Source organism: Canis lupus, chromosome 2 (assembly GCF_003254725.2).
Source record: "Canis lupus dingo isolate Sandy chromosome 2, ASM325472v2, whole genome shotgun sequence".
Taxonomy (NCBI): Eukaryota; Metazoa; Chordata; class Mammalia; order Carnivora; family Canidae; genus Canis; species Canis lupus.
Window position 1 is genome coordinate 36260204 of NC_064244.1, and position 25320 is coordinate 36285523.

The following is a 25320-nucleotide window of genomic DNA, read 5'->3' on the forward strand; positions in this document are numbered from 1 at the left end:
TGGGATATGACTTTGGCTTGCTTTTCATCTCCCCCACCTCTTCTGGCCAGCATAACTTCACACTATACTGCAATGAAAAGACAACAACAGGGCTTTGGGTTTTTGTTCTTGTAGCAGCACAGAGTTCAAGCATGAAGATGATCACCAGCTGAAGATAACTTAAAATTGGCTTGTTTTCACAAATCTGGGTTCAAAATGTTGGGATTTAATCTTCCCCATCCCCTTCAGTCTGGAGAACTGAGTCTCTTTAAGAAAGAAGAATGAAATGTTTTTTGATGGCTATCTGAAATGAGAAACTTGTGAAATGTTAAGCAGGAGAGGGATGAGTCATGTCTCTTAATGTGACACCTCAAGCAGTCATTACTGAGCTCCCCAAATGTGCCAGCATGGGGTTAGGCAATGCATGGGTGGAGGAGACCTTGGAGGTCCTTTCTTAGGATTTTTTAAAGCAGCTTTGTTGAGATGTAATTCACATGCCACACAATTTACAGTGTATAGTTCATGGCTTTTAGTATATTCACAGAATTTTTCACCCATCTCCACAATTAATTTTAGAACATTTCATCATCCCCCACCCCCCCTCAAGAAACCCTGTACTCCTTAGCCATCATCCTGCATCCTTCCCATCCCCTTAGCCCTAGGCAGCTACTTCCTTAGGGTTTTAAAGTGTGGTACTGTCCTGTCAGCTTTGTTTCTTGATCTTATTAAGCTACATATCCTTTTCCTTTGGCGTATCCAGACAGTTTGCAGATCCCAGGAATGCTGCGATTTCAATGCCAGGATGTTTGGATCTGGCACTCAGTTTCTATCTTCCTTTAGACATATGTGCTAGTGCAGCAGGGTTAATTCACTCTCATTCATGAGTGTGTGTAAGGTCTCTGGTTTAGGACTTCTATTATCATGTTGTGTGTGTGTGTGTGTGTCTGTCGTGTTGTCGTCCCCCGTTACCCTTCCCCCCCATTCTGATCTTGCTTTGGTGAGAGCACTTTCCTGGTGAGAGCGGGAGGAAAGAACCTAATATCCAGTAGTAGGTAGGTGCGTTGTTAAGAGAGGAACTTTTTTTTTTTAATTTTTTTTTAATTTTTATTTATTTATGATAGTCACACAGAGAGAGAGGCAGAGACATAGGCAGAGGGAGAAGCAGGCTCCATGCACCGGGAGCCCGACATGGGATTCGATCCCGGGTCTCCAGGATGGCGCCCTGGGCCAAAGGCAGGCGCCAAACCGCTGCGCCACCCAGGGATCCCCGAGAGGAACTTTTGTTCCTATGGAGGAAAAAAATTCCAATAATATTCTGATTTGGAGGGTTTATCCCTTTACCAGCTTTATTTGTTTTTAGAGCTATTGATATATGAGTTTTTAAAGTACTGAAATGGTGGTGGTTTGAGGTGTTGAAGGTTTTAACATGAAAGTCCTTCTTAATTCTTAAGACCTTGTATTCTAAGAAATCTCAGCCCAAATGTAGGTAACTTGTTCTCCACCATCTCTGTTTTCTCTTTCATTTGCTTCCTTTTCATTTCTCTTTACTTTCTCCCTGTCATTCTTTCACTGTCTCCCCTTCCTCCACCCCACAGTGGCCTTGCCAATGGGGCAAGGAGGTGGTTGATCTCCCATCTTTTGATTTTGGGAAAAACAAAGCCTTCTGTAAATGAAAATGACCTGAAAATGATTTACGGAGTTTTGAGATTACAGCTTAAGAGACCACTAAATTTAAGGTGATTGTGAATCTGTAGAACCAGGAAGAAGTGTGGCCTGGAAGTGATCCCATTTTGTAAAAAAAACATTGTCTGGGGTCCCCTTTCCTGTTACACGTCCTGTGTTAGGTTTCAGACTTCAGACATAAAAGGATAAGCTCAGAGCAGGGTGGGTACAGAATGTCCTGCTCACTGGTTAGCCGGGTTAACAGGGAGCATTTGGGTGCCTATTTTCTGCTCCTCTAATGGGACCTGATAGAAGCCTCAACTTCCCTTTTTTATCATTGTGGTAGAGGGTGCATTAAAATTGTCTTTAACAAAGTAGGTCAGTGATTTATATTTCAAGAAGATAAGTTTGGGACACTGAATGAGAACATGTTATTTGGGTTAGTTGAACAGCTCCAGATATAATGATGTATTTATAATGTCAATTAGGGACCTAGAAACTTATTTGGAATAGGTCAGAGAACTGGGTGTGAGATCTGAGTCTGCAGGTATTCCATCTAGAATCTCCTGGATAATATATTTCGGACAAATTACAGCGAGACCTAGATAACATTAACATGGCTTATTACATCTCCCTTCATTGAGCTGCCAACTCCTTAGTTCACAAAGCCATTAACAGCAAAATATGAGGGTGTTCCTCTACCTTCTTCTGAGGCATATATTCCCTAGTGTTTCTGGTCAGATAGGCTGGTCATTAAAAAAAAAAAAAAGTCCAAGGTCAAACTTCTTTTTATGGATTATGTAGGTTAATACATACTCTCTAATGAAAATTTAGAAATTACAGGCAAGTAATATAAGAAAATGCAAATTACACCAATAGTGTTGATTAGAGATACTCGTTTTGGTTTTATAATCTGTTCTATTCAGTAGGTCATGATCATCTTTCCAGGTCATTAACTGTTTCCTAAGGTTTTTTTGTGGCTACATAATATTCCAGGGATGCTATGTCAAGACTGACTGAACCAGTGACTTGCTTTTGGACCGTTAGGTGTTTCTCTTTTTTGTTTTCATGATTATTGATGAGTTTGTAATTGTTGTCCTTATGGACAAACCATAATTATCTCTGTAAGATATATTTACATAGGCAGCTCTTATGTTTCTTTCCATATGTTTAAAGTGCAGCTCCCATCTCTCTGCTTGCTCCTCTCTTTCTCCTGCTGGTGGAGCAGAACCACAGAATGAAGAGTCTTATATGTTGAAAGCATGATGTTAAGTCTGTTTGAACCACAATAATAGTAATAGTATATCCATCACCATTTAACTGCTCATTGTGTGTCAGACCCTTTTGTTACATGTATTACAAACTTGATTTCATTGAACCTCCACAACAATCTCATGAGGTATGTACTGCTATCCCCATTTATAGACGAGACGTAAGGCAAGGAAAGCTAAATGCACTTAGACAACTAAGAAGTGTTGTAGCCGGGATTGGAACATTAGTCCATTACCAGCCCTTTTACTCGAACTAGTGCTATACTGGTGATAATGGAAACTGAGCCTAGTCCCTTAGATCTTGTTTCCTCATTTATAAAATGGGAATGTTGGTGCTCACTTGAGAGCATCATAGGGTTAAATGAGACAGAGTGAATCAAAATCACAGCAGCCAGCTACTCTAATGACTAATTATCTTCACCTCTTCTTTTTTTTTTATCTTCACCTCTTCTAAGATAGGACCCATACAGAAATTTTAAATTGTCTGTGTGCTGTCTCTGCATAGGGTCTCTGACTTTCTCACTATAGGTGAATTATATTAGCAATTATCTCTAGAAATTAGACTGAGTCTTGTACTCTGCCCAGTTTTATATTGACCTTAATCAAGATATCTTGGTTTTAAACATGTCAGTCAGAACATTCCATAGCGTCTTCATACTTGTCAGGGATGCTGACTTGTCACAGGCCATTATGAAATTGATACATCCCATGGGGGACCCCGCCTGTCCCAACCCCAGCCTCACCACCCAGAGGTGCACATCATTAGTTTCTTAAGCAGGCACCTGACTTCTAATAGCGAGTTCTTACTTGATTCTGACATAAATATCTCTTACAGTACTGAACAAAAAGTTATCTTTTATATAAATATTGATTGAGGGCACCTGGGTGGCCCAGTGGTTGAACATCTGCCTTTGGCTCAGATCGTGATCCTGGGCCTTGGGATCAAGTCCTGTTTTGGGCTCCTTGCAGAGAACCTGCTTTTCCCTCTGCCTAGGTCTCTGCCTCTCTCTCTGTGTCTCTTATGAATAAATAAAATCTTAAAAAAAAATGTTGATGTGAAGTGGAGGTCAGTGAGCTCTTCCTTTGGTTGTGAATTAGCCCTGTGTTCCCTTCTCTAGTAGTTTTGTTGCCCCCACCTCACTCCATCATTGGTGCCTTTCAGCAGACTTGAACACTTGGCCAGTTCTGAGGAAAACAATAGCATGAACATCCTGAGAACATATCTAAGCTGGGTTATGGGATCCAGGACAAGAGAACTCTTCTCTTTCCTTAAGTTTGCTGAATTTCTGAAGTCATTTTAGTCCTAACAACTCAGGAGAAGCCAATTGCCCTAGAAAAGAATCCAGGATTTTGTTTCTTTTGAGTAGAAGTACAGATAGGTCTTGACTTCATTAGTTCAGCAAACAAATGTTTCATAGACACTGTCTATGTACTAGGACATTGTTGTAGGTACTGGGGGCATAGCTCTGAACAAGGCAAAGGTCTGACTCTTGTGCAATTTACATTTTAGAGGGCAGACGAATTAAACAAACAGGATACTTTAAGATAAATTGCCATGATGGACATAAAATAAGATTGACAGTGATGGATAGTGGAGGGTGGAAGTAAATGTAGATTGTCATCACAGAATGCTTCTCTAAGGTGCTGAATGACTTTATCTTCAGTGACCATGGTTGTTGAAAATTGTAAGCTGTCACCTGATGGAGAGACTTTTTGCTGGATCATATTTTTTTTCCTTCTGTTTTCATAGGCAGAAAGTTTTTTACTCACTGTAGTCATGACCACCCAGACAGAACCTTAGTGAGCTTGGTGAGATAAAAATCTATTCCCCAGATGGCAGGCAGACTGAGGTTTTAAAAAACACAAGCCTTATCAGGTCACTCTTACCCTAAATTTCCCAGTGGCTTCCTATATAATTCAGAATGTAATTTTTAAAAAGTATTTTATTTTATTTATTTGAGAGAGAGAGAGTGTACATGCAGGAGGGAGGGGCAGAGGGGGAGGGACAAGCAGACATCCTGCTGACCAGGGAGCTGGATGGACATAGAGCTCAATCCCAAAACCCCCAGATTATGACCTGAGCTGAAGGCAGATGCTTAACTGACTGAGCCACCCAAGCACTCTGTCATTCAGAATATAATTTTAACTCATTAACCATGGCTTATGTATGATCAGGCTTTTGTGTACCTTGTGAGTCTCCTCTTTGACTATTGTCCTTTACCCTCTGTGCTTAAGCTTCAGTGGTCTAAAATTCTTCTTACACACTGAGCACTTTCCAGCCATAGGATTTTCTTTTGCTGTTCCTTGGGAATGTTGTTGCTTCAGATCTTTATGTATTTATGTGGTCATCTGCTTCTCATCCTTCAGGTCTCCTCCGTGAAGTCCTTTGACTACCTGATCTAAAGTCTTCAGTAGCCATCCCTTTCTTTACCACTTTATATCATTACCTGTTTTGGTCATTATAGTACTTTGTACCCTCTAAATTCCTGGTGCAAGTTGAATAAATGATATCTAATGTGCCTTCAAAGAGTCCAACTTGACTGCTTGACTTGGTGTTCTCAAAGTGCCTCTGAGTGTTCATGGCCTCTGGCATCCCTTGGCTCTCTTTAGATTTTATTTTGTTTTAAAATTTTCACCTTGGACAGATCATGTGTGACTGCTTAATTGGATAGTGACCAGTCTTCCTTTTAGGGAGCTCAAGAAATGGGGTTAAAAAAAAGCAAGTATCAGAACTAAGAGTTGATTAATGTTCACCAGCCCTCTCCTTGCTTCCCATCTCTCTGCCTGTGCTCTTTCTCTTTCTCTTTTATCAAATGGTAGAAAGGAAACTAAAATCTAGTGTTTCTAAATCTCTGTCATAAATAGTACTGAGCAGGAGGTCCTGATCTCCTTGGCTGGGCTAGTTAACCTGCTATGAATTGATTCCTTTCCTAATCTTCACACCTAGAAGACATGGACTTCTAGCTCTTAAATCAACAAGGCTATTTGCTTATCTTTTTTCGTTAAAAAGAGAGATTTTGGGGGATCCCTGGGTGGCGCAGCGGTTTGGCGCCTGCCTTTGGCCCAGGGCGCGATCCTGGAGACCCGGGATTGAATCCCACATCGGGCTTCCGGTGCATGGAGCCTGCTTCTCCCTCTGCCTATGTCTCTGCCTCTCTCTCTTTCTCTCTCTGTGACTATCATAAATAAATAAAAATTAAAAAAAAAAGAGATTTTGAATGTTAGAATATGTATTCTCTATACTCTCTCATTTAAAGGTGTTAAGTTTCAAAGACTCTACTTAACGATAGTGGTATGAGTGGGAAGGTACCCATTATAACCCTCATAATTAATTAGAAAAGACTTATTTTTCCTTTTCCTCTAAAAAGATGAAAAACAGTTCTTCCACTTTTGTTTGTATCGTCGGCCTCTGTATACTATGTGCTGACAGCATGTTCGTGCTGGAACCACATCTCTTGTTTTTCAAGTGGATACCCCCCAGGCATAATTTCTGTAGAAGGTTTTTTTCTGAAACACTGTAGTGACTTTTTACAAGATTTAACATCAGTTTATTTGGAGAGTTCCATGAGGCTAAATGGATCTTAACAGGAATTTAGCCAACAAAAGACAATGCTTCCCATACAGTGTCTTAACTTTTAGGATTAGAGTCTTGCTAAATAGAATTTAAGCTGGAGAGTCGGTCTCTTGTCTGTGTCACGGGCTTTCTATTTTCTTGGGAAAGCCAGTCATTCTTAGATGTTTAATTTAGGGTGGGTAAAGAGAGAGAAGGAAGATCACGTCTGTCTTTGTACACACAGATGACCTGTTTGGCGACATCCAAGCACTAGAGACTCATTGACCCACATCTTTTTCTCCTCCTCCTGTGTACAGGCCGTTTAGGGCTCTGGTACCAGAGTTACTACTAAAAATGTGTTGCCAAAAGCAGATGTCTCTATCCCTGCTGACTTCTCAGTTGTAGGAAATTAGCTCATGACCTAGAGACAGAGAGCACCGTGGCTGTGCTTTCCATGCTGGAATCTTTAGAGGTGGCAGTGGAGTGAGACGGGTCATGGGGGATTAAAAAAAATCCTCCTCCTAAAACACAAGCTGGCTGTGTTTCCCTGATTATACACCACTGCCCCTTTCACTCTTCGGCAATTTCTACTTTTTAAATAAATAATGAAATTAAGGTTCTTTCTGTGTCAGAACCTTTACTCTGTTTTCCTATCAAGCTGTTTTTGAAAGTAGTTTTAATCTGTTTGGGGGGAACATCTGTAGCTTATGTTCCCTGAGGGCAGGAGTTAAAGGAACTTTGACCAGTGTGGGAGAGACAGAAGCCCATGGGAGAGCCCCTGAAGACAACAGGTGCTCTGTTGGCTGTTTTCTGCCAGCTTTGTAGGACAGCATGAGCCCACCCCTGCCCTTGAGTCACTGGGCCATAAACAGGACATGCTGAATGACCTAGAGGTCTGACTTTCGTTCCTTTGCTTGTCCACTGAAATGACCAGGCTGAGGCCAGTTGCCAAGCAACCCTGGACATAATAGAAGCAAGAGAACTCCTCCACTGACTGTTATGTTCCCTTTGCCTTTTTTCTCTGTTGTCTCTGTGTAGGGGGCTTGAGGTATACTGGTTTTGGGTGGGAGGAGAAAAAGTGTACTAACTGGAAGTCTTTTTTTTTTTTTTTAAAGATTTTATTTATTTATTCATAGAGACACAGAGACAGAATGAGAGGCAGAAACACAGGTAGAGGGAGAAGCAGGCTCCATCCAGAGAGCCCGATGTGGGATTCGATCCAGGGTCTCCAGGATCACGCCCTGGGCTGCAGGCGGCGCTAAACCGCTGCGCCACCGGGCTGCCCTAACTGGAAGTCTTGATTGTGGGTCTTCCCTGTTTAATTCTCACCAGTCCCAGCTCTTACCAGATAACTCGGTGTTACATTGGAAGGCTCTAGCATCTGTCAGAGAGCTCCATGTTCCCTGATCACGAGGGAGGGGAAGAGAGGTAAAGTCTTTGGTGTCAGCACGGACGTTGAATCTTGGTGAGACACTCCACCAACAGTGAATGCAGCTTACCTTAATGCCACCTTTTCAGTTGGTTTTAGTAAGGCCCCTTTGTAGACATGGTGCTTCCACTCTGTGCCAGACAGGCTGCTTTCTGTCATGAAGGAGGGAAGACCCAATCCTAGCTGCTTAAGCAGAAAGGTAATTCATTTTGATATGTAGCTGGAAAGCCCAAGGATGTTCTAACTTCAGACTGGCGTGAGTCCGGTGGCTCACACAATGTCCATAGGGCCCTGGTCTCCCCTCATCTTTCAGTTCTGCTTTCCTTTAGGCTGGTGCCATTCTCAGATGGCCTCTTCCCTTGTGTTGGCAAGATGACTTGTAGCCAAGAGTTCGAATTGAAGCCCGGAGCATGGTTCTCATTGGCTTATTATTGAGTCACGTGCTCATCCTTGAGCTACTCTTTGAAGCTCTCCTAGCCTGAACCCAGAGTGGAGTCAGCAGCATAGGAAATAAATGTTCTAAAAGTCAGAGAAGGGTGCTTTCCCAGAGGAATATTAAGGTGCTATAAATACAGAAGAAGGAGGGATAGCTGCCAGGTGGCCAAGGCAACAAAATTCCTCCACACTGGCCTGAGAAAATTGAACAGGGTCATCCAGGGAAGAGAAAGGGCTCTGCCTCCCAAATATCTCATGGTTCTTTTTTTTTTAATATTTTATTTATTTATTCATGAGAGACACAGAGAGAGAGAGAGAGGCAGAGGGAGAAGCAGGCTCCATGCAAGGAGCCCAACTCGGGACTCGATCCCGGGTCTCCAGGATCACATCCTGGACTGAAGGCGGCGCCAAACCGCTGAGCCACCGGGGCTGCCCTATCTCATGGTTCTTATCCACATTTGGATAAGTTAATGTGGGCTATCAGGGTTTTTTTCTTTTTTCTTTTTTTTTTTCTTTCTTTCTTTCTTTCTTTCTTTCTTTCTTTCTTTCTTTCTTTCTTTCTTTCTTTCTTTTCATTCATTCATTCATTCATTTTTTTTTCCAGAGTACGTTTTAATGTAGTTACCTTGGAAGTTCATATTTGGAGAGGGACAAACAAGAGATAGTTTGGAAGCATTGGGCCCCATCAGGATTGGTCAGACTGTGGGCAGCCTGAGAGTAGAGTTTGGGTTGGGGGCCTAGTGAGGAGGGGATGAGGTGTCAGGTGGATGTCAGGGTGAGATGGGACTACTTCTGCTGGGACAAATTATAAAAATAAATGGAGAATGCTACATGAGGACTATTAAGTAATGTAATGGGGACATTACATTAATCCCCATTAATGAATGGGGATTCATAACTCGCTGGCTGACAACTGCTTGTCTTATGGCCCTGCTAGTATGAGAGCTAGTTCTCCATCTTCCAGGGCCTGACTCTTTTACCTTATGAAACTTAGGGTTTGGGAAACTCCCATCCAGTAGACCTTATTTTGAATCTGCCCATGTCTATATAGTATAGTGGATTAGACTCCAGGGGTTGGCCAGACAGTAAATATTTTAGGTTTTGCAGGCCATGTAGGATCTGTTGCAGATGCTTCTTTGCCTTTGTTTTTACAACCCGTTAACATAAAAACCATTCTTAGCTCATAGGTAATACAAAAAGCAAGCCAAGGGCCACAGTTAGCTGAGCCCCATTGTGGGTTATGGAGCCACATAGCCCTGATTCCCAGCCTTGTCTGGATGGCTTGTGAACTCTGTGGTCATTTTAATCTCTCAGAGACTCATTTGTCCCAATTTTCTCTTCTATAAAGTGGGTCTCACCAACATACTCACCTCATGGGGTTATTGTAAGGATTGCTGAGAAAGTACTGGCTCTTTGGAATCATGATGTTGACTCTTTACCACTGTAGAGCATATTCTGGCTAGGGAAACCAGGCTGAGCATTTAAGAATCTTTGTAATTTCCGTTGTTTTTCCTCTTTTGGTGCCTTCTTTTTTTTTTTTTTTTTTTAAAGATTTTGTTTTTATTTATGAGAGTGAGAGAGAGAGAGAGAGAGAGTCAGAGACACAGGCAGAGGGAGAAACAGGGTCCATGCTGGGAGCCTGATGCGGGACTTGATCCCGGGGCTCCAGGATCGGGCCCTGGGCCGAAGGCGGGCGCCAAACCGCTGAGCCACCCAGGGATCCCCTGGTGCCTTCTTTTTCTCTGTTTTGGACAACTCTTCATCAGGTTTTGGGAACTTGATGCCAATCTCAGTTTCATTTCTGGTTGTGTTCAGGAAGTGACCCACATTTTAATCCATATTTGGCAATAACTGAAATAAATTGGCTTGGTTCATTGTCAAAATGCAGAATATGTATTTGTTCTGCTTCCAGCCTGAAATTCCCTTCATATCCACTTTTTTCACTACATTCCAGTTTATCAGCCTATCAAGGCCTCTTATTAAAGGCAGAAGGAGAATTGTTTTTTTTTTCCTTGCTTTATCAGAAAAAAATATTAGAATTGTGGATTTTTTTGTGTGTGTTGAACCTGGTGGATGGATGGACAGGTTTGGAAAAGGACTGAATTTCTCCCCTGAATCTCTGCCCTGCTGCCTGCAGTTTGTACAGGTAAATTATGATGGAATGGATGGGATTCCCATCACCTCTCGGATGCATGGTATCCTGGAAGCAGGTACCTTGTTTAGATCTTGGCTCTGTTGTCACTTCCTCAGTGAGGTCTCCCCTGACAACCCTCCTCACATCCCACTTTTTCTTTCATTCTAGTTTTATCTGTAGTACTTTTCTTATTCTAACATACTAGATAATCTGTTTATTATGGTTTCTGTTTGTCTCTCCTTACTAGAATGAAAACTCTACAAGGGCAAGGTATTTGTCTTGCTCACTTCTATATTCCTACTGCTTTAGAATGGTTTCTGGTACATAAATAAATATTCGTTAAATGAATGAATGCTTTGATTCCTATATCGGAATGTTTACTACATCCTATTCTTTCTGGCCTTGAAGTCATGGGACTTGGGTTTGAATATTGACTCTGCCACAAATTGCCTCTGTCTTTGAGCAAATCATTTAATCTCTGAGCACTGTAGTTTTCTTATCTTTAAAATAAGGGGTTAGAGTAAATGATTGCTATAGTTTCTACTTGGTCTATAGTTCTGTGATTATAATCTCTGGTTAAAAGAAACGATGTACTGCTATTAAAATTGCCGCATATATTTACTACAAAGTTTGAATTTCTGTGGTGGGCTAAGTGAATTGAAAGAGAATTTCAGAAAAAGTTTTCAGAGGCGCCCTCTGCCTTCACTAAAACAGTTCTCAAGTGTTTTAGTGTTGTTGCTTTCAAGAACCTTTCCATTAGCCCCTTTAAGATAAAGCCTTGATATCTAGACAGGGGTTTCTGAGTCTTGCATACTTGGGCCCTGCCCATTTCCTCCAGCTGCACACTGCCTCTGTGTCTAGGCCCTGTGTTGCTGTCCTTTTGATTTGTTTCTGCTTATTGAATGAATGATGTGTTTCCTGGCTTCAGTACACTGAATATTTCTGTTCCTTCTACCCAGTGTTCCTGGTGCCTTCCCCATATGCCTTTGTTTGGCCACTTCCTGCTCATACTTTAGGTCTCAACTCATGGTGGATGTAGACTTAGGGAGAAGGGATTGGCAACAGAGTTCCAGTTCCACTGGGGATCTCCCTGGCTGAAGTGTGGAGACAGAAAAGGGCTGAGTTTGCTTAGGAACTGTAGCTGGTCTGGGTTGGCTGGAGCATCTCTGCAATAAAAATGTTAAGGTTTTTGGGATTAGATTCTGGAAGGCTTAGGTGTTGCACCGTGGAGTCTGTCTTCCTTCAGTGGGTACTGGGAAGCCATTCTAAGTTTTTGAGCAGCATAGTGACATAATGAAAGTTTTATGGACTAAACAACACGGATATACCTTGAACAGCACTGAAAATATAATTTCTTTAATCCCTAAAGCATATTTGGTGGGGAGAGGGTAGTGATAAATTCTAGGGTTCCTATTTTGTACATGGGGAAAAGCTGGAAGTCAGTGATTAAAGGACTTATTTTAGGCGTCATAGAAAAGCAGTACTGAGCCAATATGTGTTTTTATAATTAGGTAGAATGGTGGTCTGCAAGATTCATGAATGCTACAAGTGGTTTCCTTCATTTTTCAAGCGGTTAGTATGGTGAATAGTTGTGTTGAGTGTTGAGAGGCAGTCTGTCAACTCATGACTCATGCATGCTTCTGGAGTTTTGACAGAGACTTGGATTCTGTTTAGAAGATAACGGGATGCCTTTGGAGGTGGATTCAGGTTGCTTCCTTCTATCATGATAGTACTCATCCTGTGTGGTTGCTATATGTGTAGATTTAGCAAGATCAAGAAGTAGGAAGATGGTGATTACTCTGCTGGTTAGTTTAGGAAGAGTGCTTTCATAGTAAACGTCATCTGTGATTCTGTTTATTTAAACGTTAAGGTAGGTATTTGGGTTTTGCACCTTTGTTAAAGATTGTGTTTAAAGCTAGCTTTGAAAATGAGACTGCTGTGGTATAATAGCTAATCTCTGGTGACTGCTTACCACACTGCATTGGATCTGCTTTGCAAACTTTAATGTGCATCCAGATCACCAGGGGCCTTGTTAAAATGCAGATTCTTAGGTGGGCCTTGAGACTACATTTCTTACAAGCTACCAGTTGATATTGATGCTGGGTTGCATGTGCTAGGCCTGGATTTCCCTTCAGCTGACTCTTTTGCCTTTCCTCTCTGCCCCAGCCTTTCTATTTCTTGGCATCTCAGATACTTCTGCAGCCAGAATGATCTTTTAAAAATGAAAATCCAGTCTTATCATCTTACTGCTTGGCTCCCCTTTATACTCCCCATTGTACCCACATATAACGCCTGGCCCATTTGCCTTTCCAGCCTCATCTTATACTGTCTCTGCATTTTCCAGCCATCAGGCCCCTTTCCTGTCCCTTTTGATGCTCAAGTGCCTTCCACCCCAGAGCTTTGGCACACATAGTTCCCTCTGATGCAGTGCTCCTCTACCTTCCTTCTCCTTGCCATTCCTCCTTCCAGTCTCAGCTCAAGTGTTACTTCCTTTGGAAGCTGCCCCTGGCTTCCTAGTGTAATAACCTTTTGATCTTGACTCTTGGGCCATTGCCAGGCTAGTCTGGCACATAGCTGTGGCCAGCATCAAGGAAATATAGGGGGTTTTGTTGGTGCATTGCTGTATATTCTTTTCTAACTGTTCTCTCAAGTGGAACATTGTGCATCATTTTAGGAAGTTGTAGATTGCACAAGAGGTGCCTTTCAGAAGCTACTCTGCTTGGAAGGGTGGTGATGGTGAAAGTGTACTTGATGTGTAGGAGGAAGGGGATGAGCAAAGAGCTTCCGCCAGGAACAACTCCTGTCATCTGAAGCTGGGTTTGGAGGCTGCTGTTTACACATGTACACATTTGGTGAACGGTCATATGTCCTTCTCCCTGCCCCCATGCTTCTCCTTTTTCTCTTGTTCTTGCAGTTTTATAAAAGCAGAAACTAAACCCCAAAGGAAGGAATTGCCTAGTTCAGGGCTGTAAGAGAAAATAAATCCAGGTCTGATTACAACCCAGGCTTCTTTACCCACCAGGCCAATGCTGGTGTGCATTTTGCTTCTTGAAGACTTTTTTTTCAGGATTTTATTTATTTATTTGACAGAGTGAGAAAGTGCGCACAAGTTGGGGGAGCAGGAGAGGGAGAAGCAGGCTTCTTGCTGAGCAGGGAGCCAGATGCGGGGGGGGCTCCACCCCAGGACCTGAGCCGAAGGCAGACGCTTAACCAACTGAGCCACCCAGATGCTCCTGCTTCTTGAAGCCTTTGACAGCTTCCTGGGTGTGTGAATAGCCCTGTTTAGATGGTGCTCTTTCTTCCCCAACTGGAAGAAAAGTCTGTGTGCCAGACTTTCTGCCTTGAAGAGATGCCCTGAATGTGTTTGGCAGAAAATCTAACACACCTCACTAGTTTGGTCACCTTTCCTGCCGTGTCACTCTTTCAGCAGTGACTACTGTCAGAAGTAACATCTGTGGGCTTTTTCGAGGCATGTATTAATGGTCTCCCCTGCTCCCAATCCCACTTTGGGGATCTGTCCTCTGCATTTTGGAGCCTTCGTATAATGTACTATAACTTAGACTGTATGATCACTTCGATTTTAATCTCTGTGGGCATGTGGCTATGTTGTAAATTGTATAGTGAGTGGCATGTAATAGCCACGCCACACGTGGTCATAAGGAGGAATGTCTTAATTTGCTATATATCAGGCTGGCACACCTCCTCCCGTCTTTCAGCAGTCCTGGCAGTGATTCTTTGAGGCTGAGGGTGTTTGTACCTGTGAAATCCTCAGCAGGATTTGTTCTGTGAGCTGTAGGGAGTGACATGAACCACAGGAGCACATTTGTAATTGGCTTCACAGCTGCTTATTCACTTGCTTGAATTCTACTGGCTTGGGTTGTGGGACTTACAGTGTTAATGGCTCGGTCCATCGTGGCAAATCTAAAGGTGGTACCTCGTTATCTTCCTATTAGTTTTGAATGTGAGCTTTGAGAGGGACCATGCTTATCTTCCCATTGTTTGCTACAGTGATCCAGAGAGCCTTGAGTACAGAATAAATAACTATAGAAAATAGAGACTAAATGGATGAAGGATGAATATATTCATTCTAACCTAAAAGTTGGGGTGTAGAGCGGGGGAGGCCACACAGCTTATTCACGTCTGTTCTCTGTGACTCATTGGAGTCCCCTCCCTCCTTTGCTCCCTCCCTCCCTCCCTCCCTCTCTCTCTCTTTATTTTTGGCTCCTCTTCCATTAAACTGCCATCAGAAGGCCAAGCTCTTTTTCTTTTATAATCCCATTATTTATGCTTTATTACTAGACCTGCTTGTGGTGTTAGCTTACTGATTTCCCGTCTTGCCATGACTCCTCTCAGGAGCCCAGCATTGTGTTCTCATGTGCTTTGACCTTCCCAGTTGTATGGTGTCTCTTTGTAAGATGGCAGTTATTACTATCAGGGTAGGAGCACATGGGGGCTATGGCTGAGAGAGATGGAAATGGTGCGGGTTTGTTTCTTATTCCAGTCTAAGCAAGTATCCAGACCTCTTAGGGCTCCCAATCCTCTCATGAGGAAGACTGGGTCTCTGATGGGGCTCTGGGCAGAGAATGTGTGTGTGTGTAGGATTCAGTTGACAGTTCATTGTAGGTACTGCTTCCTGTGTGAGGCATCTTTGATTGCAAAATGTGTGGCTCTGATTTAGTTGGTTGGAGCACAAGGCTGATTGCTTTTTCTTTCTTTCTTTTTTTTTTTTAAATAGTTTTCAGGATATAGCTTTGATTCTTTTCTTTGGTCTTGAGCTGTGGAGTTTCTGTAGAAACCTTTTAAATTGTGTTTTACACATCATCCAGTTCTACCTCCTGTCATCTCGAAGTTTTATCCATGCTTCTAGTGCTGCCCTGGCGAATAGTGACAGTTATAATTAATATCTGTAATGACACCCTGTGTGCCAGACTTTCTGTAAATCCTGTACACACACTCATTGAATCCTCAAAATAGCCTTATATAGTGTCACTGTTGGCACCATCTCCATTTTACAGGTGAAGAAATCCATGATAGCCATTTGGAAAGATATTAGATTCCCCTTTTGTTAAAACCAACAAAAACAAAACAAAAAACCTAAGCATCCCTTTGAGAAAAAGGAACGTGTACCTTGCCTGAATCATAGGCATATTTTCCAGGCTTCCTGCTAAGGTGTAAGATTCAGTCCAGCCCTCCCCTCCCTTCTTTTTTAGAACAGTTACCAAGGAGATATATTGCTTTCCAAAGGCAAATACGATGAAGATTTCCCCCTGCTTTTGGCTACTCTTTTGTTTGAAGAATGTCACCATATCCAACTGTTTTCTTTTCAGGGAAGAGGGATGAAATGTCTTGTCATGAACTCTTGTGGTTAGAGTATTCCAACCTCTCAGGGAAACATTGCATTCTTTAAAAATGAATTAAATCCACGCCATTCCTGTTCATCTGGAATGCCAGCCATTGGTTAGAGTGTCCAAATCAACATTTGCTTTCCGTCTGCTGAGACCAAGAATGGATGTGGGTTAGATTCAGTCACCTTGTGGAAAATGGATAAAACTGGCCTGAAAAAATGAACATCAAAGAGGATCTGGTCTGTTCCTTCTTAAATCCTGGCAGCTCCAGAGGTGATGAGCATTGAGAAAAACTGTTTTGTGTTATTTTCTATAGGAATGAGGCATTTGTTTGCCACAAATGTCCAGGGAACTAACTTTCTTTATAGAAATGACTAGTTTTGTCAGTTGTAGTGCCATTATCACAGGTCGTGAGGCTGTACCTGGACGGGCTGAAGTTGCCCTTTTTCAGAGTTTGTTTGAAAATTCTTCTAGTCTCATTTTCAGAGTATCCTTTAATAAAGCTGAACCCAAAGAGTGGGATTTAACACATTGAAGTTTGGTCACCGTTTGTTTTTTCTGTCCTGAGTTTTAGCAGAAAGTCTCCTGGGAAGTGAAATTGCTGAGGTCTGGAGCAGGATGGAAGAGAGAAAAAGCCGTTTTCATCATCATACAAAGGGGTTTCAGAGTGCTTTGTGGATTGAAGTTTCTCTGTTTTATTAATGAGAAGTAGGTATTGGACCAACATTTGATAGCTTTGTTGAGATGTAATTCACATGCCAAGACACTGGAAATTTGGAATTAGCTCAGCGACATGGTAGACTGAGTCTGGGACTCTGGTGAAAAGAACCCTAGACTTCACTTTTTGGTTCAAATTGGGAGACCTAAACTTGAGTTTGATTCTTCTTTCTCTAAGCCTCAGTCCCTTACCTGTAAGATAGAGATAATAGTACATAGGCCTACTTCATAAGGCTAATTGGAGGATTCAGTGAGCTGATAGAGCATGTAAAGTGCTGAGCAAGTGCTTGCACATCCTGAGTAAATGGTAGTCGGTGTAGACCCTTAAGCCAGCTTCAGACATAGACTCTCATTGAATTTGGGAACCTTATCTTTCTGGCCTATATAGTTGTGTGTGTGTGGGTGGGTGATGGTGGTGGTTAAAGAATAGTTAATTGAATTGAAAGTTTGTTGCCTTATGTTAGGGAAATTAAGTAGTTACCTGTGGTACCAATTTAACCTAGAGTTACCAGATAAAATACAGGATGCCCAGTTAAATTTGAATTTCAGATAAAGAGCAAACATTTAGTAGTGTAAGTCCCCAAATATTTGTTGGTTACCTTAATTTCAGCTGGTTGTCTTATATTTTTATTTGCAAATTCTGGCAACCCTAGTATAATCTCATTGTTTCCTGTTTGGAATATTTTAGCTACCTTTATGATTACCACAAACGAGGCAAGGAGTTTCCAATAGAATGTAGGGATGTGATTTTATTTGTATTTCTCCCATAGCCCCATCCTTTGTTGTTGCTAGGAGAAACCTGGCCTTTCACGAGTAGCCCCATCAAGCACTGAAACACTGGTTGCATAGCAGCCAAACATCTTTGTTGAGAAACAAGCCAGAAGGAAATCTCTCTGATGACACTTCCTCAACCTCATAGTATTGCTGAGCTTGTGCTGAGGGAGGACATTTGGAATGGAATTGAAAATGTCTGGCCATGATGTTCGCTTTTCACCTTGGGGCTTCACGGGTGTGAACTCTGTGGCATCCAGGGAACTGTGTTCTCAGGCTTCAGGAGCCATTTGGAAGCCTTACCTGTGCAGGACTCCAGCAATGAGCATCCCTTGTGTATGGTCTAGGGAAAACATGAACACTAAAGAAATAAAACCCTGCTCCTTGATAACTGAGGAATGTATTGTTTCATAGAGAGATAGGATCACCATGTATCAATAATTGCAATAATTTAGTGAGCACTTCCTTTGTGACTTTGCTTCAACACTGGTAGGTGCTTTCCATGCATTGTTATAGTAATCTTCACAGCAGCTCCATGAGCAAGCTCCTGTGACATCCCCATTTTCCCATTAGGAAATTGAAGCTTAAAATAATGGGTTGAAGCCTGAAGTCACATACAGGTTAGTCTGTCCTATCTTGTCTCTTGAATCAAAAATTGCATGTATAGGTTGAATCTCATGAAATTACCAATATTTTGCCAACTCTTTTTGACCTACAATGACAGTTGCATGTGGAAATCAACCTAGTCCAAAAAATTCGGTGGTATACATATGTAAGAACACACACACTCACACAACCCAAATCACCATTATTACATGTGACTTGTGTGTTACACATGACTTACCGAGACTGACTGGGGTGAATGAGATATGTGGACCTAGTTAAGGCTCATCAGAGAGGCTTTTGGGAAGTTAGTTTTCATTTCTTCACTTGTTCACTCATCATTCACTCAGTATAGTTCACTCATTGAATAGAAGTTCAAGGAACTCTGCCAAACATCACCTTAAGCATAACTTTACTTTTTCAATTAAAAAAAAGATTTTATTTATTTATTCATGAGAGACACAAAGGCAGAGATGTAGGCAGAGGGAGAAGCAGGTCCAGGACCCTGGGATCACAACCTGAACCAAAGACAGATGCTCAACCACTGAGCAACCCAGGTACCCCTATTTTTTTCACTTTTAATCATGAAAAATTTTGCTCCTGCCTCTTTATGGTGAATCCTCCTTTCACCCTTAGGCAACTACTGTTCTGTTTTCTGTATGCTGGCCATTTCTGGACATTTCATAGAAATGGAATCATGCAATATGTGGGTTTCTGTTTCTGGCCTAATATTTTCCAGGTTCATCCATGTTTTAGCATGTGTCACTAGTTCAATCCTTTGTGTTGCTGAGTGATATTCTGTTGTATAGATATGCTACATTTTGTGTTCCTGTTCATCAATTAAAAAATATTTAGCTCATTTCTACTCTTTGGCTATTATGTACATTGATACTATGAATATTCCATACAAGTTTCTGTATGGATATATATTTCCATTTTTCTTAGTAATTAGGAGTGAAATTATGGGGTCATATACAAAATTTGTGTTTAACTTGAGCAGATGTTTGAGAAGGGAGAGTGAAAAGTGGGTTTATACAAAGGCTCAAGAATGGAAAGCAGGTTTGGTTTACTTAGCTAGGCAGTGGTGACCTGGAACCTAGGAAGGAGAGCTAGGCATATTTTTAACCATGAGGGTGAAGAAGGGCAGCTGGAATTAGCTAGAGAGATCCTGATGTTCATGAAGACTAACGCTGCTTTTCTTATCATATTTGGCAGCATGGGGAAACGGCTTCTCCATCCATTGTTGTTTGTGGATACAAGCATTGGAATACTATTTCATGATCTTCCAACACTGATAGTCCTTAACAGAAAAGTAGTGATTCCTCGTTCTAGAATATAAGTTCTCAAATGCTAAATCCCAGTTTCTGCTGAGAAAAATATGGACAGTATAAATAGGAGTTTTTTATAAAGCTAAATTAAAGCAGAGGTGTCTTATTCTGACAGTGTATCTTTCTTACTATTTTGGAATGGTAAGACTATTGTTTTTCTATTAAGTGATAGGGGAAAAAACATTAAAAAAAAAAGACTTATTCATTTATTTGAGAGAAGGTGGTGTGTAAGTGGCACAGAGGGGCAGAGAGAGAAGGAGAGAGAATCCTCAAGCCGGTTCCCTCGCCACCGAGCATGGAGCCCTTCACAAGGGCTTGGTCCCATGACCCGGAGATCATGACCTGAGCCAACATCAAGAGTGGGATGCTTAACTGACTGAGCCAACCAGGCACCCCCATGAAATGCATTTTTTAAATGAGTGTGCTTGCCAAATAAAATATTGGCAAACAAATGCATGTGTCTGTGTTCGTGTTTAAGTTGGTTATTTAGATCACCAAATCTGGGAACCACTGCTCCAGAGAAAGATTTGGGAAGGAAGCTGTTGGAATCCATGGTGGCCCTTGTGTTTTGCCTCTTGCCTGGTTTTCTTCTATAATCATGGAGGATAGGCTACTGCGAGCAGTGTCTGGATAAGACCAATATAAAAATTAAGAAAATTTAAGAAAATTAAAAATCAAGAAAAGACCCTCACAAGCACGCAACCCCATTACTTAGACATATGACTCCGTAAATACATGTAGTCAACGGGCACAGGCCATTTTTAATCACTTTGGTTGTATGAGGAAGCTAGAACCAAGCTCAGGTTAGATTTCTTCTACATGTTTGGGCTAACGAGCAGTTGATTCTGTTCAAAGTAAATGGTTGTTTCCTTTGAACAGGTGAGAGGTATGGGGCAGGAAAGAACCTGGTCCTGAGAGTGGAGGGAGCCCTTAGTCCTTCTCCAGAGTGCCTGTTCTCTAGCTTGGGGTTTAGGGAGTGGAATTTTTCTGTAACATGATCTTGAAGTACACAAAACCATTTCCCCAATTAGTAACAATAGTGATGATGCCATTCATGACATTAATAAGAGTGAAGTGCATTGAGCTGAACACTGGGCCAAGTGCTTTCAGGCATGATGTAATGTGACCCTAGCAACAATTGTGTTGGAGAGATATGGTTATTCCATTTTTGTGTGAAGCAGTTTAGGGTCAGGAATGTTTAGTAACTTGCTCACTTAACTTGCCACTGGACGAGAGACACCGAGCTCACTGCCAGTAAGTGGACAAGCAGGGATTCAAACTCAGCTTGTTTTCTTAAAAGCCTGAGCCTCTGAGTTCAGCTCTTTCTATCCCAGATTTCATTTCCAGGGGCCCAGCACTTTGGATTCACCTTCCTTGTGGAGGTCTTGTGTGTGAAAAGGAAGTTGAGGATGGATTCTGTGGGCTGTGCCTATTAGCAAGGCCTCCCTGAGGCGATCCACACAGCTCTGGTGTGTCTAACATGCTTTATTTGCTGCTCCTCTGTGTACAGACGATTCTATTGATTCAGCCTTGGGAAGTCTTTGCCCTGGCTGACCTCTTCACCCCTTTTGTTGATACATGCCCAGAATCTTCAAGTTCACACCCGAGTTGCAACCCCTGGCTCCTGGGGCTGAGGATGGGATGTGAGCACCCAGGCCTGCTGCTCATGGGTGTCTGTGGGCCAGAGGGTTCTGCTGGGTCTCGTGCAGGTGGCTCCACGCCTTGCCTGCCCTTGGGAAATGGAGGCTATTTGTATGTTATCTTCATGTTGTTCTCACAGGCCGTATTTTAAAGGCTTTGCCATTTTAGTGAAGAAGGTAGGTCGAGAAATGAGAAATCCGAAGGTTATTTTCATTTTTCTTCTGTTTTTAAGTTTAAGATTGTATTTTAGAACAACATTGGACTGAACAACAGTTGTATCTCTTGTGTTTGTTAAACTTGGGCCATGATTGAGGTGGTGAAAACCCATTCATCTAACTAGTATTAGATTTTGCTTATTGGTACTGAAATACTTTTCTCCCTTCCCTATTCTTCCCTTCCATGTCTCCTCCTCCTCTCCAATTTAACACTTGCCTTAGTTTTATCTGCAAAAAACTGAAATATGGCTGGCATTTCTAAGTTTTGATAAAATGAAGTTGCCAAGGCACGAAGTAGTTTTACAGGATTTGGCCAGAATCAGACCTGGAAATCAGGTTTTTTGATGGCTAGCCCAGCTCATTTCCTTCGTACCACATTTTGGAACAGACTGGCCGTTGACAATGAGATCTGAGGACTAGGCAGAAACAGAGGCCCCTCTTAGCTGGTGGTTGAGCTGCGTCCAGTGTAGTCCATTTGTGTGGGACCAGGGTTGACCTCCAAGATGGACCAACCAGCCCCAGGAAGAAAGAAAAGTTCTTTTATCACTGTGGAGGGGACCCTGGCTCCTATGCACTGCTGCAAGTTTCTACCACTGGAAGACAGTTGCAGAGCAACTTTTCTTACCATGGATGAACTCAGAACATACGCCTTAACCTTATTTGGCACATGTCTTACTAAGCTTGTGTCCTTTTACTTGTCTAATACTCTGGCACCTTGCCCATCAGTCCGTTGGCCCTTTTTTAGGTAAGTGCCTGTATGACCGGGTCTTCTGTTTTTAAGTCATGAACCTTGACTTTTATCAAAAATTTACAACTTTTCAAAGAACTTAGTTGGATACGATTGCATGAAATGGCAGTATTAAGTTTTGTAGTGTAGACATGTTAAAATAAAACTCGATAAAATATACACTTTCAGTTTCCTTTTTGAATAGTCTTGTGTGTTTTATCAGTCTATGTTAGACATTTTTATACTCAAGTAATCTGTGTTCATTGTTGAATGTTTAAAAGATTCAGATAAGCAAAGAGAAAGAGGAAAAGAAAGGAAAAAAATTATATACTGTAAATAAAAACCCCTTGAGAGAAGCCAGGATGTGGAGGGCTTTGAACTTCTCAGAAGGAGGGGTTGAGTCAGTTGGTGTAAGTCATTATCATTCCCAGAATCATTCTTCTCTTCCTTGTTCCAGATGCTAGAGATCAAAACAGGTTTGGGTATCTGAGCATGTGCTGGAGGAAGTCAAAGTAGCATTCACCTTGCTGCATTTTCTTATGAGTCCAGATGTTTCGGGGGCTAGAAGTCCTGCTCTTAATCTACCATCTACTAGAGGTGGCTGTGAAAAGGGAAAATTGGGGGTCTCCTGTTTATACAGTTGCTAGTTCTCAAGCAGAAAGGGGGAAACAATCTTAGAGTCATACTTCTTGGCTTATTCCTTCCAGCCCTGCTGGAGCTGTCCACTTATTCACTCATTCATTCTTTAACTTAGTCATCTATCTGTCCATTCAGTATTTGATACTTGCACTTACTGAGCACCAGACAGTGATTGCATTTGGCTCTGGGAATACAGCATGAATAAGATAAATCCCTGCTCTCATGAGCTTACATTGGATTGGTACAAGTTTTGGTATTATTACTTCCCTTTCAGCTTTTCCTTCTAGGGCCAGGAAGTCCTCCTTCTGTCCTCTGGAGTTGACCAGACTCCTGGATTCTGTCTTTGGAGCTCAATTTACCTCAGACCCACAGCCAACCTGAAACTTGATCGTCCCCAACTGGGAAGGTGAGGAGAAGACTGCATTTAGCCAGCTGAGTTCTTCTCAAAATGGGACTTTACTTTTGTTTGAGAGGAGCAGGGGAGCAGATCACAGAGGGAGGGGTTCCTGGCTTTATCAGAGAGAGAAGGCCTCATTGTGTGTTGTTGTTGGAACAGGTCCCAGAGACCTCGGTACGGTTCTTTGGACAGGGCTGAGCTAAGCTACCATGCCATAAAGTAATAGCCGAAAGAATCAGTGTGGAATTTAGGGTAGTATCAAAGGGAGCTCTGTGTTACAGCTCTCTCTAGGCAAAGGGCAGGACTTCAGTCCTGTGTCAAGCCCTGTTGTTAACTTCGTCACGTATTAATGAACATGCCTTTTGTGTCTGTGTGTCTGTTTGCACTCTTTCTGTGTCTTGGTCCCTCTTAATCTCTTACCGCTTTCTCTTTAGGTCTTTCTCTCATTGTATAGTCATTTATTCAGGGATTTTGACGGAAAATTTAGAATTTAGTGTCTGTAAATTATCTTTCTTGAGCTATGGCATAGTTGGGTGGATGGGTGAGTTGCAGGGATGGAGGTGTTTGACACAGAAGTTAGAACATTCCAGGAAACCGTATTTGCCAACCTTTTGTCACTCACTTATTTCCATGATGATTTTCTGTCACATAGATGTAACACCTATTGCTTACCTATTTCTTTAAATGTGAGTACTTATTCTTTTTGAAAGGACACTCTTTGTTTTTAAAGGGCATTTCATAACTTGGTCATAAATAAAGCACCTGTATAATTTGCTCACAATAGAAGGTAACCATAAAAATCAATATGTCAACTCTAATGTTTATTTATGTGCCACCTAAAATGATTTTGTACACCACAAGCTTGCCAGCATATTCCTGGAGAGTCAGAGGAATAAATCTCCCCCCTTCTAGCAACTGGCCTTCCATCTCCCCTTCCTGCACTAAAGTGAGTCACTAAATATGACCACAGGTTGTATGTGAGCCCTCAAGGGGTGTCACAGGAATGAGGGAAGGGACCATTTTTGCTTAACCCTGTGTCCAGTCATCTGTGGCACTGGTCCCTTGATTAACTTTGCTCTGAACTCTGGGTGCAGAGTGACATTGCTGGTGCTGGGTAGCAGAAGGTGCAGATGCTGAAATGTGCAGTGGACCAAGCCATCTACACACCGGGGGATGTTTCCTGAACTCCTTTGCAGGTTTGCTCCATCCTGTGTATCAGAGCAGGGGCTGATGCCAACTGCCAGGTTCATGTCCCGAGCCTGCTCCTTCTGTGACATTGACAAGCAACTTGTTCCTTCATTTATTCAACAAATAAACGTTGTGTGCCTACTATGTGCCAGCCACTGTGTTAGGTTGTGGGATATACTAGTTAACAACCTGGTGTGTGTGCGTGTGGTGGGGAAGTGTGTTTTCGCAGAGCTTCTGGCCTTATTTTAATCTGTTTAATGGGAGTAATAATGCCTCTCCCTCCTCTGGTTATTTTGAGGTTTCAGTGAGCTGCTGTACATGAAGTGTGCTTCTTAGTTTTAGCACAGTGGCTGGCTTGGCAATTACTTAAATACTAGCTGCTTAATAATGTTGTTCAGGTGCCCAGCGTTGTATCAGGCTTTGAGCCCATTTCTGCTGTATCTTCAGCAGCACCTAACTGAAATTTTGCCTCCTTATTGCTTAGTGTTTAAGTAATTCTTAAAACCCCACAGCCTCTAGGAAACTTAGATGGCTTGGAGCCTCCTCACCTAACCATAGGACTCTAAAAAAACCCCTGGCCACCCTCTGAAATAAGCTTACTCATCACCTACCTGCCACGATTAGTTGACTTTCTCATGACCTGGATGACATTTTTGGGAAGGGATCTTTTGTCCTTTTGTTGACTGTGAAAGGCTCCCCTCTCTCCCACTTTTTCCCCCATTGTTACCTCCTTTCTTCTGTAGTATAAGAGAGGTTTGGGCAGAAATCCTTGCCCTGCAGGGCACTATTTAACACAAATTTATTACTACTTACGGGAGAAGCCCATGATACCATAGTTGGTCTAAAACAGAAGTATTGGTGCTGGGCCTTGGCACTTGTCTGTGAAGGGATTATTTTAATTCTATTCATTTCTGAAAGAACAAATTCAGTGCATCACCTCTGTAATTAACCACACAAACAAGGTTTTGTCCTGGGTCCCCTGTCCCAGTGGCAAAAGTCTCCATGACTCAAGCACTAAGTAGCCTGTCTGATAGTGACTTTTGTGCCCAGTGACCCTGCTGGATGGGCCACTGCCTCAGAAGGGAAACCCAGCTGGCCTGTACCCTGCATCAAGTGATGGGGCAGTTACTTAGAGTCTGGAGCAACTTGAACGCTGCATATTAGTGTATCTTTGTTTGCTAGGGTGAGTGTTTCAAAGTACCACAGACTGGATGGTTTAAACAACAGATTTATTTTCTTCTAGTTCTTGAGGTTAGATGTTGGATATTAAGGTGTTGGCAGGATTG

At 42.2% G+C, this 25320-nt stretch overlaps 1 protein-coding gene across 15 annotated transcripts in view; it reads left to right on the forward strand.

Annotated features, from left to right (window-relative positions):
* Positions 1-25320, forward strand: part of ARHGAP26 (Rho GTPase activating protein 26) — a 418559-nt gene that overhangs the window by 15729 nt on the left and 377510 nt on the right. The window contains exon 1 of one of the 15 annotated variants that reach the window (XM_035713925.2): positions 7473-7513. The exons of the other annotated variants lie outside the window; for them this stretch is intronic. The gene's annotated coding sequence lies outside the window, so the exon portion shown is untranslated. Of the gene's footprint in view, positions 1-7472; positions 7514-25320 lie in introns of those variants that run through there. 15 annotated transcript variants of the gene reach the window in all.